Source organism: Patagioenas fasciata, chromosome Z (assembly GCF_037038585.1).
Source record: "Patagioenas fasciata isolate bPatFas1 chromosome Z, bPatFas1.hap1, whole genome shotgun sequence".
Taxonomy (NCBI): domain Eukaryota; kingdom Metazoa; phylum Chordata; class Aves; order Columbiformes; family Columbidae; genus Patagioenas; species Patagioenas fasciata.
The window spans coordinates 45442286-45456673 of NC_092560.1; positions in this window are offsets into that span (position 1 = coordinate 45442286).

The window sequence follows — 14388 nt, forward strand, 5'->3', positions numbered from 1 at the left end:
ATTCACAGCTTGTAGCCATGTCATTGCCAGACTATGTCAAATATGTCCAGTGGGTATACCAGGCAAAATCTTCAACTGTTGAGATCGTGTAAGCAAATCCCCTTCTCCTACTTCACCATCCTCTCCTTCTATCACTGCCTGAAGACCACTGGGACAACATTCTGCAAACAAGACAGCAATCTTTGAGCCACAGGACCGTGTAAGAGACATTGCCTCTTAACACACAGTGTGAGTGTGGAAGACTGAGATATTGCAAATTATTGTCTCGAAGCTTGCTTGCTGAAATAATACGTCCAAGGCCTGCCTGTTCTGCTTGCTCACCCTGATTGCTTGATTTGGCCTGCTGTAAGTGCTTAAATACAGTGAGTTAAAGCAGAAAATGCATCATCACTGTGAATTGCTAAAATTCAAAGAATTTCTGCCACCAACATCTGGGACCAGGCCTGCAGTCTGCTGAGGGAACACCTGCCAGCAACTGCCATAAAATGCCCATGTTATGACTTGCAAGTGTGACCATCCACCACTGGAAGCAAAACCTGTCACCTGAGACTGGCAGACCTGAGAGCTGAGCGCTGCCAGCACTACTGAGACCTGGACTCTGATACCCGCACCACTCAAGACCTGCAAACTGCCAGTGCTACCGGGCCTGAAACCTGAGAGCTGCCTGATGGAAGACAGTGCTCCTATCCCTGGTGGTGATTATCTCTTCCTTATCTTCTTGTATACTTATTTAAATTTCCTCCAAATGCTGAGCCTGCACCCCTTCCCCCTCCCTTTATTCTGTTTTTAGGCATAAAAATAGAACATATTGTTTAGCACCTTGTTTGTGTCTTAATCTCACTCTTGGGATCCCCTTCCTGACCATGAAATCGGACCAGGACTCCACAAGCAGTAATTGCCCAACTGTCCTTTTTCTTTTTTTCTTCTCCAAACTAGATTATTTTGGAGGAGGAACGCTTATTGTATGCTCCCGTGAAGAAACATTGGCAGCACTTTTATAACTAAAATCGCTATTTATTTTTGATGTTTTAAAAAATTAGCAGCAGTAAATAATAATAAAAGACAGTTCAGTCTCCAGCTGTCTAATTGGCTGAAATCAATTTTATGCTGTATAAATGAGGAGTAAGGCAAATGGAATTCATATGTGAATGCATAATAGTCTTCCACAGTAAGTTAAATGTCAAGTGAGTAAGTACTGTAAGTAAAATAATATAAATGCTTAGGTGAGGCTGAGACATCTGTTTTCAAAGCAAGAGACCATTTTCCAGTTTAATTCCACTCTCACTGTTGCTATTATCTGAAAGGCTAATGTTATGAAATCAATTAAAAAAATGAAAGTGGCTTTGTGTATCCGTGCAAGAGCTATCTGCGCCAAAATCCTGCATTTTGATTGTCTCAAGCTACAGGAATCTTCCCCATTCCATACATGCTGAAGCTTGTTTAGTTAGAAGTCAGAAGTATGAGAAACAAAAACTCTGAGGTGAACTTCAAAGCAGTATAAATTAACTTTCTGGGAAAGGTCCTTAGATTAAGTCTGAAAGTTTTTCAGAGAAGGGAAAAAGTAATAAATTTTACAGCAGTAAGAGCCAAATCCAAGAACAGAATGTATCATCCAATAATTAAGAAAGGTGTCATAGAAGGAGCCCAAACCGGTGCAACATACATGTTGAGAGAATTAGCAGATGTCAATACAGATTCACTTTCAAATTTTAAGTCAGAAAGTGAATTAGAGTCTTAATAAAAAACTTTGTCAGAAAACACTATTTTTAGCTGTTAATGGGTTCATGTGTGGACACTGGAATTTTAAATGCATGTGTTAATGATATAAAGTCATCTAGAAGTCTTTCAGTCACTAGAGCAGAGTGAACAAAATACATTTTCTTCCCATTTGTTCTTTTCCTGCTTAAGCTACTGCTGTGTTCCTCTCTTCTCACCCTAACCACGAGGTGACCTTATCTGGTGACAGCTTCAGGAGGAAAATGCATGATATGAGGCACGAATATGGCCCTACTAAGGGGAGGTTTTGTCTCTGGTTGAGTGGCGCTGTCTCTCTGTAGCTTCCTTCATGGATTTTGGCCCAGTGCAGATGTCCTTGTTCAGGGAATTGGGCTTCTCAGTTTTTATGGGGCTATTGACTTCAGAGTACATCTACTGTTTAACACTGTCTGAAAATCAATTTCCTGTGTGAGGATATAGAACCAGTTTGCTGCTCCTCAGGGTTGTTATAGTTGGCTGGAAGCCTCTCCAGCCAAATAATAGTGTGATGTTTGAGCACGGAACTATATATTAACCTGCATCTAACCAGGTTGAGAAATTCTTCTCATAACTACATGTTTTTCAGAACAGGGTGTACTTGAATACACATGGGATTGCTAGCCCATGCTAGGGCTTTTTCATTCTGTTTCTAGAGCAACTAAAGCTAATAACACATATTGACTGTCCAGGCCTGAAGGGCTTTAGTGTCAAACATGTTTCAAAAACTTGCTAAAATGTCTTTCTACATTTTATATCACAGGCTATTAGGCATTGTGGAAAATGTTATCTTGTTTTTACTGCTTTCAATTGGTCAGTCTAGAGAGGAGAAATGGAAGTTAATCAGAAACTGTGATGTGGCTTCAATGGGTCTTGCAAAGGTAACAGCATTGGTATTGAGAGATATCAAGTGACAGTGATACAGGAAGTTTGGCTTCCATTTTCATCTGTGTCACTAATGTGCTTTGCCATTTAGCCTTTCTGTGCTTCAGTGTCAAAATACAGCTTATAATTATTGTGTTGGGATCTTCAGGTAAAAGGCTTTATGCAATTGAAAATGTCAATCTGGTGAAAGCAGTAAATTATACTTGTTAACAGAATGCTTTTGTGTGTTTTTTAAGCTACCCACTTGTTCCTGCTTTGTGATATGAAAATAACTGACAAAGAGTTTTTTATTTCATTAACACATTTATGGCAATAAGAGTTTTAGTTCTGATTGTATCAGAATATTTTATAGCCAGATGCTTATGCATAAACACAATATTATTTTATTTTGACAAAGACTGGTAAAGAATATAAAAACAACTCGAGGAAAAATGTATCTTTCAGCTTAGAGAAGAAAATCTGCTTTTGCTGACTTTCTTGACATTTTGGATTCCACTTGGGAGATGTTTCGTTTCTGTGTGTTGATCATGAAGCAGTTAGCTGAAAACACAAAGTACTGTATTTGAGGGGAAACACAGAGAATACGAAGAACACACATTGAAAGCAGGGAAAAGGTTAAAGTGGTATTTTGAGTGGTCAGTCTTCTCTAGGAAATACTAAACCAACAGCTTATTTAAAATATCACCAAGTGGATCTTTTTTGACAAAGGTACAAACTTTTTTTTTTTTTTTTTTTTTTTTCCCCGTGAAAAGGGTTCATTTCATTGGAAAAGGAGTGGCACATCAGTATCAGGAAGATCTGGGAGTCAGAATCAGTATTTTTGACGTTTGTGTTTTTGGGAGGTTTGTAGAATAATTACTGAGGAGGAAAATTACTGAAACTACATATTGCAAGCACATCTGTTGAGAACAAAGTTCTATCCACATCCTTAGCACAAAAGGCAGCTGCTCAGCATGCAAGGAATCTACTGTCAAGATGCTCTCAAGTATTCCATTCCATCCAAAATGCTAGTTGCTGAGTTAGCCGTTGTGGGAAAATCTATCCTGTGGAGGAACTCTGGTCATTCTAATCTCATTTTAATACCAAAACACACCTCCATCCCAAAAGATACATGCCTCCATGCTCCCTTGAGCATGCTTTCTGAATTCTTCTAAGTCTATACCTTTAAAGTTGAGGTGAGAGAATTTTACACCAATCGATAACAAAGGGATGTATGACTAGAGTCACTCAAGCTCCACCTTAACACATAAAATAGTAAAAATATCCTCACAATAGGGGAAAGTTAGGGAAGACAACATCACTGGGAAGTCAAGGAGACAGTATTGCAGACTTCTGGAATCAACTGACAGTCTGAACCTATATTTCCCCTCATAGGGATGCCTTTGGGTAAAATTTGCACACTTGGTTATACCAAGTGTTTCCCTGGGAAACTTAGACTTCAAGCTCGTATTTGTAATCATATCAGTAGTGCTATATACTCATCTTAGAGTCCATATATACTTGGTACCAAAGTGTGTTTTTCACAACTAAAGTATGTTTTATCACTGGCAATCTAAAAGAACTTGTACCTGTTGCTTTTATAAACCTCATTATCTGTGGATCTGGTTGTTCGAATCTCTCATTGGATGAGCTCGAACTCACAGTGTATATTAAATTATTTGTGAATCTGTGTAAGTGCATAAATTCAATGACCATGACTCAAACATTCACTATTCGTGAATCTGTAAATGTGTGAATTAAATATAATGCTGTACCGGCTGCTGAGCACAATCAGATCCATTGTGCCAAAGTGAGGACATTCTGGTTTAATCAAGCAACACTCAGAAGCTGACTTCAGCTGCCCTTTTCCCCCAGTAATATACTGAGCACAAGCTGGAATGCAAGGGAGTTTGGTTTCTGCCAAATTACTCTTTTAATGCCACAAAGTTTTTACACTTTCTTTTTTTTTTTCCCCTAACTACAATATGAAACCATTTCAAATGAGCTTGTGATTTTGTTTTCTTAACCCCCACTATGTATTATTTGGGTGCAAGTCTCCTGAAGAACTTCATCTTTGCAGTCTACTAATGGTTTTGGCTTTCCTTCCATTTGTAAACTTAAGCTTGGTGTAACCTTCTTCTCTCTGAAAAGGATTTGGCTACTGTTCTTGCAGCTTTGGCCAAAAAGAAACCATTGACCTGCAGCCAAACACATCTTTTATTTCACATGATGAGAGCAATAAAACCAAAAAGAAGAAATATTAATTGGAGAGTGCACACTCTTTACTTCCTATGTAACAGTTTGCATTGAGCTGCAGAGAATATTGTAACCTATTTCTGGAAAAAGCAAAACACTAGAAATGTAAATGTTCAGTAAACAAAAAAGAAAATCATAACAAGCACAGATACACTTTAAATATTTACAGATTGTGTCTGAAATAATATATCTAGTGGATCGTATGAGTTTCAATCACCTCTAGAGTCATGCATTAAAATAAAATGAAATAGATTGTAGAACTGCTGTAGGACTTCAGGGTCAATTTTTAGCCTAGGTTTCAATCATGAAATTCCATTAGTTTTGTTTCTTTTCTTTAAATTTTTTTTTTTTTTTTTTTTTTTTTTTTTTTTTTTTTTTCCCCAGAAGTTGGTACCTTGCAGTGAACACTCGATTGAGGTCCAGCTGTGTGGAGAGTTTCTGGCTGTGTGCTGTGAACAAGCCAGAGCTTGATGTGGCTGTGTTACATGGAAGGATTTCCCTGAGACACACAAGATAGAAGGAAAGTAAACAGAACCTGGTCTGCCCTCAACCCAGGCTGCAGGAGGGGCATCGCCACTGCGCATGAACAGTCTGTGAACAGTGCCCTGCAGCTAATCACCATAGTGGGGGGGGATGAGTGACTGTAAGTGTAACCAACTGTAGCCTGCGCTTGTCGCATGGCCTTTTGGTATAGAGTATGTAAGGCTTGGAAAGACGTGGTCTCGGGGACATTGATATTCAGTGTTGTTAAGAGTTCATTAAAGAGTACGGATGATAAATTCATATTGAATTAGACTCCCTACTCTCGCCCAGCCCGCCCGTGTGATCAAAGAGCTTATGCCGGCGTCTGCATTTATCGAATTTATTATTACTACACAGCTGCTTTTATGTCTACTGTGAGACATGAGGTAAATCATATCATTTGGACAGTCCTGTAAACAGCCATGGTTTACTACAAAAGCTTTTCAGTTAAAGATTATGACTGAGTGAAACTTCTGCTTCTGGTTGCTGTCCCTGAAGTTGTTGTTCTTCTGCTGCTTTGTTTTGACCTGTCTAGGAATATTAAAAGTGTTACTTCTACTGTTATCAACGTAAAACTTAGCTTAAATTTGGTACCAAATTTTGAGAATGCCATTTGCCCTCTGCTGAAGGCTTGAAGTGAACATATAGTTCTAGCAATAATTCACATAGGAATATTCCCTATTAGTGATCTTCATATGTATAGCCGCATTCCATTCCCCAAATTGGTTTTGAATTTGCTTATAACTGACTCTAGTCACTAGAGCAGAGTGGAAAGCACACTTCCAAAGATCTGTCTCACTTCCCAGAATTGTCCATTTACTTTTTTTCTTCCTTTTAAACAGCGAAACTCAGAGCTGTATGCTGTACAGTTACCTGTGATCTACTGGTCAAACTCTGCTTGATTAACACTTCTCTCCCCACCGGCAGAGTGCTTTCTCATCAAGGTTACAAAAAGGATTGGTTTGTGCTCTTAAGCACATAATCTGACATCCCCATTCTTAAATTAATCCAAAGGACAAGAAAAATAGTCAATGAATTCTTCCACATTAGGAAGCTCTGGTGTTTACTCTGAAGTAAAAGAACCTTTACAGTGGGAACTGAGATGCACCTTTAACTGTCCACATAGTGGCTTCTGCAAGAGCCATGTTATTGGGTCATAATGATTAGGACATGGATTATTGTCTGGTTAGTTTGTTTAGATTACTGTGATAGTGAGTTAAACTGTCTCAGAAAGACATCTTAGTATCTCTTTTCATATCTCTCATTTATAACTGCTAAATAGCCGCCGAGTGAGTGGGGCACTACCATCCTTAAAGGCTTTTGTTCGAAAAAAGGAATCATTGAACAAAATAGGAGATGCAACTACAAATGTAAGAGATAGAAATACAGGGATAATGATGCATCAGGGCTGACAGTAAAATACATTATATGTCTAGACAATAGGTGAAATGATGGAAAGAATAAACATAAAAAACCCAAAAACAATCGCAACATAAAACCAGTACCTGACATAACATGTACAAGTAGATAAATTATTCTCATCTGTAGTTTTAGTAAATGTATAGATAGGTTCAGTTGAATTCCTATTTCTTAGAAATGGGACTGTGAATTAGGAGGGTCCCTCATGGGAAATGGACCTCTCTCTTAGGAGTGGGACTTCGGAGCCATATTAAATCATTTGTTGATTAATAAAAAGACACAAAAGGAAAGCTGTGCCCAAGACTTTTGAAGCCCAACTCCAGAAAAACTACTGTTTTGATGGAAAAGAATACACTAGGTATGGAAAGCTGTTATGATGACTTCCTTCTTCATAACCATCAGTGCTTCATGAAGATACGAGTTTCAATTTTGGAAGCAATAATTGTCATGGAAGCTATATAATTCTATCAGTAATCTGTTCTACCTTTGATAGAAAAATGCCCCATACTATTTTCAGGAAATGCCATTTTGACACGTAAATGTGTCAAGGTGATCACAGAACACTTTGTGTTGGAAGGGACCTTCAAAGGTCATGTAGTCCAACTGCCTGCAATGAGCAGGGACTTCTTCAACTAGATCATGTTGCTCAGAGCCCTGTCCAGCTTGGCCTTGAATGTTTCCAGGGATGAGGCATCTACCAGCTCTCTAGGCAACCTGTTCCAGTATTTTACCACCCTCACTGTAAAAAATTTCCTCTTCATGTGTAGCCTGGATCTCCCCTCCTTCAGTTAAGTCTTCCCTGAGATTCGGTTTTAAACCACTGTTGTCCTTCAAGGTTCTGATTTTCATGAAAATTTTAAAAATTTTGCACTTGTTAGCAATTGTATAGGGCTAGACATAGTTTTTTTCTAATGGCACTGTATTCTATGTTCCCACCCCTGTTTTCACCATGAAGATATTGCATAGTATGTGGGAGATAGCTGAATGCTGAAGAACCTAATATAGGAACACTTCACACATAAAAGAAGGATTATTCTGAACAGCCCTCTTGACCTGAGTAGAAAAAGTGAGACATAACAGGATGTTTTGGCATTCCCCTGTTGCCTCTTGGAAACTTACTAATAAAATAAAAAACATTTTACCTTTAGTGAAGTAAGAAATTCCCATTAACTCAGAAAAGGTGAGGATTGTAAGTTAAATATCTTACAGGTTCCAACGCATGAAAAAACTAAGACATATGCTAATTGTTCATACTGTTTAATAAATTTGGTATATTATGCTCTAAAAATTCTATAACAAGTTTAGTTTTATTCAGTTTTATTCATTTTGGAAGAGGTGTTCACATTTTATGGCTGTGTCTTACCAGCAGATTAGAGCAATAAGTATCACACAGGCAAGACCATAAGGCATATTATGTTTTATTCAGACAATATAAGGATAGCAGTTTAAACATCTATTTGAACTGCCTCTGGTAAGTCTATAAAATGTCATATCAAGCATCTTTAAAGCAAAGAAAGGAACAAGATACTACATATCTGCAAGAAAATATTCTCTTCCTGGATAGAAAGTCTAGGAAGAAGTCAGCTGAAGAAATTTATTATGTAGTAAGATGTTCATAGTGTGTGTTATGCAAACTCTTCAGAAATTGCAGCAGAAACAAAAATACCTTAAGTACATGAAGACATATACCAATTGTTCAACATTTTTGATGTGGAGCAAGCTAGTATAAGAAAATGATACATAAGTGACCTTGATTCTCTTCCTCTGCCTTGTCTCCGCTGTCCTGTTCCCTGCAGAAGAATGTTCTGTGGCTCTTCTGTAATATTTAATATTCAGAAGAGGTGAATAAAGTCTTGTCACCAGACTTTGGCTCTTGTACTTCCCTAGAGATGCACTGTGTCTTCTGTGTTATATGGCAGTGGGTAGATGACACAGCCAAGTAATCTCTTACCTACACTGTTCTGCAGTCAAATCTTTTGTCCCTGAACAGTATTCTCATGCTTCTGTGCCAGAGGGCACCATGCATATTTGAAATTCCAGAATGTGAGAGTGATGCGATAGTATGTAGAGAGAGCCATTCATCACAAAGAAGGAGAAAGCAGTTGGCCAGTGTTCTCCTTCCATATATTCTCCTGTGATTTGCTTCTTAATGAGATCTAAATAGTAATGGGCCAAATGCCTCCTGAAACCCATCTCATGTTTTTTTTGGGGGGGATGGAAATAATTTACTGAATGACTGTTCAATTAATATACCTTAGAAGAACGGTTTGACTTTTCTTCTTCTTTTGCAACGAAACTCCCACTGTGTCCTTGTTTGTAACTTCTTTTGAATTCTTTGCTGTTCAGTAATTTCAAGGTAGAATTATGCTATGAAAATGTCTTAATGGAAGTGACATGGTTTATTTTTTTTGCACTTCTTCAATAGTCTGTGAGAAAATCAATGGGCATTGAACCAGCACTTAAGGAGAGGAGAGTAAAAAGGGGGATACAATGTAGGTGGCAATGGTTTTCTCTCATAGTACTTTTTTACCAGAAAAGAATGCTAAACATTGCATATGCATTTTATTTGCTACTGCTCAGTAGTAGTAGGGAATAGTAGCAGGGTCAGCCATTTTGGGAAACACAGAGGAAAACTATTTTAAAAATCTGTTTTAGAAGTAGGAAATCTGTATGTTATATTTAGCAAGACTCCGAAGACTTGGACTTAAGCATAGGTAGTGGAATGAGAGCTTGGTAGGAAATTTGAGCTTCGATAGCTCCAGTTTTGGAATCAACTAGTAAATTTATTAATTTTTGGTAGTGTGGTTTCTAACACAGAATTTATCCCTCACTGCCACCATGTGACTTGATACAGAAAGGCATGTGCTCGAAACAACCATAGAATCATCTTAGTTGGAGAAGACTTTTAAGATCATCAAGTCAAATCATTAACCTAACAGGGTCAATTACACCTCTAAACTATGTCCCCAAGAACATCATCCATGCACCTTTCAAACACCTCCAGGGATGACGACTCCACCGCTTCCATGGGCAGCCTGTTCCAACACCTGACGAAGTTTTCTGTGAAGAAATTTTTCGTAACATTCAGTCTAAACCTCCACTGGTGCAACTTCAGGCCATTTCCTCTCATATCTCTTGCTACTTGGGAGAAGAGGGTATTCCTTTCCCTCCCTTTCTCTTCCCTTCCCCTTCCCTCCCTCTCCCCCCGCCCCCCCGCCTTCCTTCCTTCCTCCCTCCCTTCCTCAAAATCGAAACAAAATAACAAGAAAAAAAACCACAAACAAATAAACAAACAAACCCTCAAACCCACAAATGAAAACCAAAACATAACAATACCCCAAAACAAACAAAACCCAACAAATGTAGGTAAAAGAATGGACCAAAACTTGGTTGTGCCTGTAGTTCTGTTTTTCAGGTAGAAGTTGGAGTTCAATGGACTTAAATCACAGTAGTGTTCAGTAGAGGAAACTTCTACCTGTATGTTAATGTCACTGTACAGCATTATCAAAAAAATACAACAGAAAATTTATCAGTCATTTAAATTGTATGTTATTTTTTAAGTAACTTTGCAGTAGTTACCCCAGTCACTCCCTCCTATGAAAACACATTCTACCTCATCTGGCAAGGTCAGCATCCTTGTATAGTATGTGCTTTGAGGAGAAGGAATTTAAGAATGTGTATCTGACCAATGTAAAATGTTTGTCAAGTAAACAGTACAATTATTACACTGAATCAACATTTATTTCAGTGTATTTAGCATACTTTTTCCTACACCAAATTTCTTTCCTCTTCTCTTGTCACAATTCTTCAACTGAAACCAATAGATTATGTGCATACAGGACAATGGCTGAATAAGTAATCATGGCTTCAGATGAAATTAGTTTCTGTACAATGGTATTTTGATATATTTTAATCACAGAGATGATTCTACTTCACTCTGTGCCTATCTGATGCTCAACAACCTGTAAGCCTACTCTAGATATATATTAAGCCAATTCCTCTTCTAGGCTTTTCTGCTAGGGAGTTTAAGAAAATTTAGAACTATCATTCTTACTTTGGTTGAATGCGTGTCTTTGTATCTAACAATAATACAGTTTAAATTTAGTCTAGACATAATAAATCTAAATTAGTTATAAAATTCACTTTCACCAGATTAAAATGTCATGGGCACTCTACACTATCAATCTAGTTATAATTTATAAAGAGATTTTCTTTCTTTTAATCTTCCTTATTGACTTAAAATTCAGATCTTTCCTCACTGAAAGAGCTTCTAATCTTCATTTAGGTGGTGGAATGACAGTGGTTACAGCCACATGTGACAGTTCACATGTACCTGGTTTTAGGTTAAAACATAAAAGTTTTGTATACTTTTCAGAATAGAAGAAATGGAAGAGTTCCAATAACATTTTCTGGTGATTTTACTTAAGCTTGAATCTTAACAGTAAACCTGAGAGATCTCTACTCATCTCAAAGTGTAAGGAAATTGCCAGCTTTCAATGCAATCAATGCAGTCTAGTAAGAAAATCCGTATGTTTACTATAGTAATTTGTCCTACTCCCTTCCTTCTGTGAAAACCCCTTCTATCCACTGAAACAGACAAATACCCATATATAGGGTCTCTTGCAAGCAGGAGGTAAATGAGAATGTAAATGCAACTTTTTTTTCTTATTAGTTCTTGTTCTGTTATGACAGCATCTGCCGTGTTCACTAGCTCCACCCATGCACATTCTCTGCAGGGAAAAGAAGTGGTATGAACCTTTTCATCTACCACATGACCCCTGTTTTAATGAACATTCAGATATATTCTGAAAATACTTGATCTATAGCTGTGCTGTCCAAAATTCTGCTGTGTGGATTTTGGTTCACGTGTATACTTACCATGAACTACTTTAGTAGATGGACCTAAGGTAATACCTTTCAAAAATAATCTCTGCGGATCTTTTTTGTAGATTAATTTTTGTTTTAAATGTAAAGAAAATACACGTTTCCAGTGAAAAGAAAGATCCTAGGCAGCAGTAGAAACTTTACCTAATGTCTAGCTGCCATTTACTGTAATGGCCACAAAACCTAATTTTGGCGAAATAATAGTATTATCAAGGCTTATTTTGGTTACATGTTATATAGCCTATCACTCCTAAAAGTTCAATATATTTGTTTTGTAGTTTATATAGCAAGCCACTGGTCTTGGTTTGCTCTGAAGCCGTTGGTGATGTAGGGTACTTTTAATTCCTGATGCAAATCATTACCAGGTACCTTTATTTCACCAGTTATTTCAGCAATTTTCTTGTAGGCATGCTGTTTATTGGTCCCACAGTCTGGGTGCTTAGCAACATCTACTGAGTCAAATTAGTTTTCCTATCATTGCTACTGTATTACCTATAGAATGAAGCCAATGGCAGGCCAGAACTTTGAATATTGCTACTACAATATAATCTGCAATTGTTCTGGCTCTTCAATAACACACGTATAGGCAACTGGAGCCTTGAGCATTAGGAATTTCTGAAGACAATGAATTTCATAACCTTACTACCTGCTACATGAGAAATAATGTATTTGTGTTTCATTTGTTGTTCTGAGATTTTGTGGTGGAAGGGGCTAATAAGCAGCTGAGCTCTCTCTACTCTGTTCATGACATTTGTCATTGTGCCCATTGCTCTTCTTCAAATGCTTTCCAGGTGTGGGTGGGCCAAGGATTTATACTGACAAAGTGACATTCTCTGTCTCGTTTGTCTTGCAATATGACTTTTTTTAATCACTACTGGCACTATACTGATGTTTTCATACCAAAAAAGTCTAATTCTTGAACAGTAATGGTCATCTCCAAGCCATTTTTCTGTATGTGAACTCGGAACTGGGTGGAGCAGTGTTCTTTTGTATGTTGCTTTATGCCGATCCAAATGGAAACCATATTTCCCCTTTACCAAAATCAGAACAAGGTCACAATTGACTATGAAACAAACCATTCAGTACATTGGAGACTTGTGGAAAAAGCAAAACAAAACAAAATTTAACAAAACAAAAAACACACAAACTCCAAAACAAAACAAAAACCCCACAGACAAACAAAACAGAGTAGTACTTGACCTTCAGCCTTTCTAGCAAACAGTCCATGGACATAACTGTAGAAGCACAGATGTGAAACATCTAAGAGATCTGAGTTTTAGTGCAGTAAATCAGGATCTAAAGGTTCTATATCTTAATTCCAGACCGTGCAGAGGAAATAACCTGTGAGATTTACTATAAAGATGTTTACAGTGGGTGTTCTGTGAGGTCTGCTTGCTAATAAATACTGTTTCTGTAACTACAGTGTCTTATTGTTAGCTATATTCTGATAACAAATTTGAAACAAATTTAAGATTTTTTAGAAAGGAAGTTGGTGTCCCCTGTGAAGGTTGTGTGTGAAAGGGATCAACCCAATTGTGAAAAGAATGACAACAGATTCAGTCTGACTTAATCTGAAATATATTCAAGACATGAATGGTAACTGTAAAGAGGGCTGTCCTGGTTTCAGCTGGGATAGAGTTAGTTTTCTTCCTAGCAGCTGGTATAATGCTGTGTTTTGGATTTAGTATGAAAAGAATGTTGATAATACACTGACGTTTTGGTTGTTGCCAAGTAATGTTCATACCAAGTCAAGGAATTTTCAGTGAGAAGGCTGCAGGTGCACAAGAAGCTGGGAGAGATCACAGCGACAACAGCTGACCAAAACTGGCCAAAGGGATATTTGACACCTTATAATGTCATGTTCAGTATATAAAGCTGCAAGAAGAAAAAGGAAGGGGATACATTTGGACCTATGGCATTTGTCTTCACAGGTAACCATAATGCATGATGGAGCTCGGCTTTCCTGGAGATGACTGAACACCTGCCTGCTGATGAGAAGTAGCGAATGAATTCCTTGTTCTGCTTTTGTTGTGTGCACGTGTTTTACTTTATTAAACTGTCTTTATCTCAACTCATCAGTTTTCTCACTTTTACTCTTCTGATTCTCTCCTGAATCTCACTGGGGTGGGGAGTGAGCATGTGGGTGTGTGGTGTTTAGTTATCAGCTGGGGATAGGGCTAGACCATGACAAAGGTAAGACTTTATTACCTAGCACACTTGAACATTATATTGCAGTTCAAAAGTCAGTGTTTGTTGTTATTCGTTCTCTGATCAGGAAATATAGATCCATGAAAGTGTACAAGAAAATAGTATATTGTGGCTCTGACTGACACTTGAACATTTCAGGCTGTACTCTTGCTCCCACGGTTAAGTGAATTTTCCATTGTCAACTGGCACGTGCCAGATGAAAAGGTTTAGTTAGAGGGCTATGCTCGTTATAAAATATGCAATTAATACAAAAGGAAAAGTCTAAGTACATGCAAGCAAGTACTGTAATCCTGAGTAATCCCATACTGTGCCACTATATAGTGTCACTGTCGGTGATAGGTGCTGTAAGTCAGAATATTGATGAATAACAAAAGTAGTGCAGAAAAAGAATGAGCGGACTTGACAATGAAAGGCAAGAGGAGAGAGATAGAAAGGTCTGAAGGGAAATCCATATAGACTGAACAGTCTTTGTGATACTCTTCT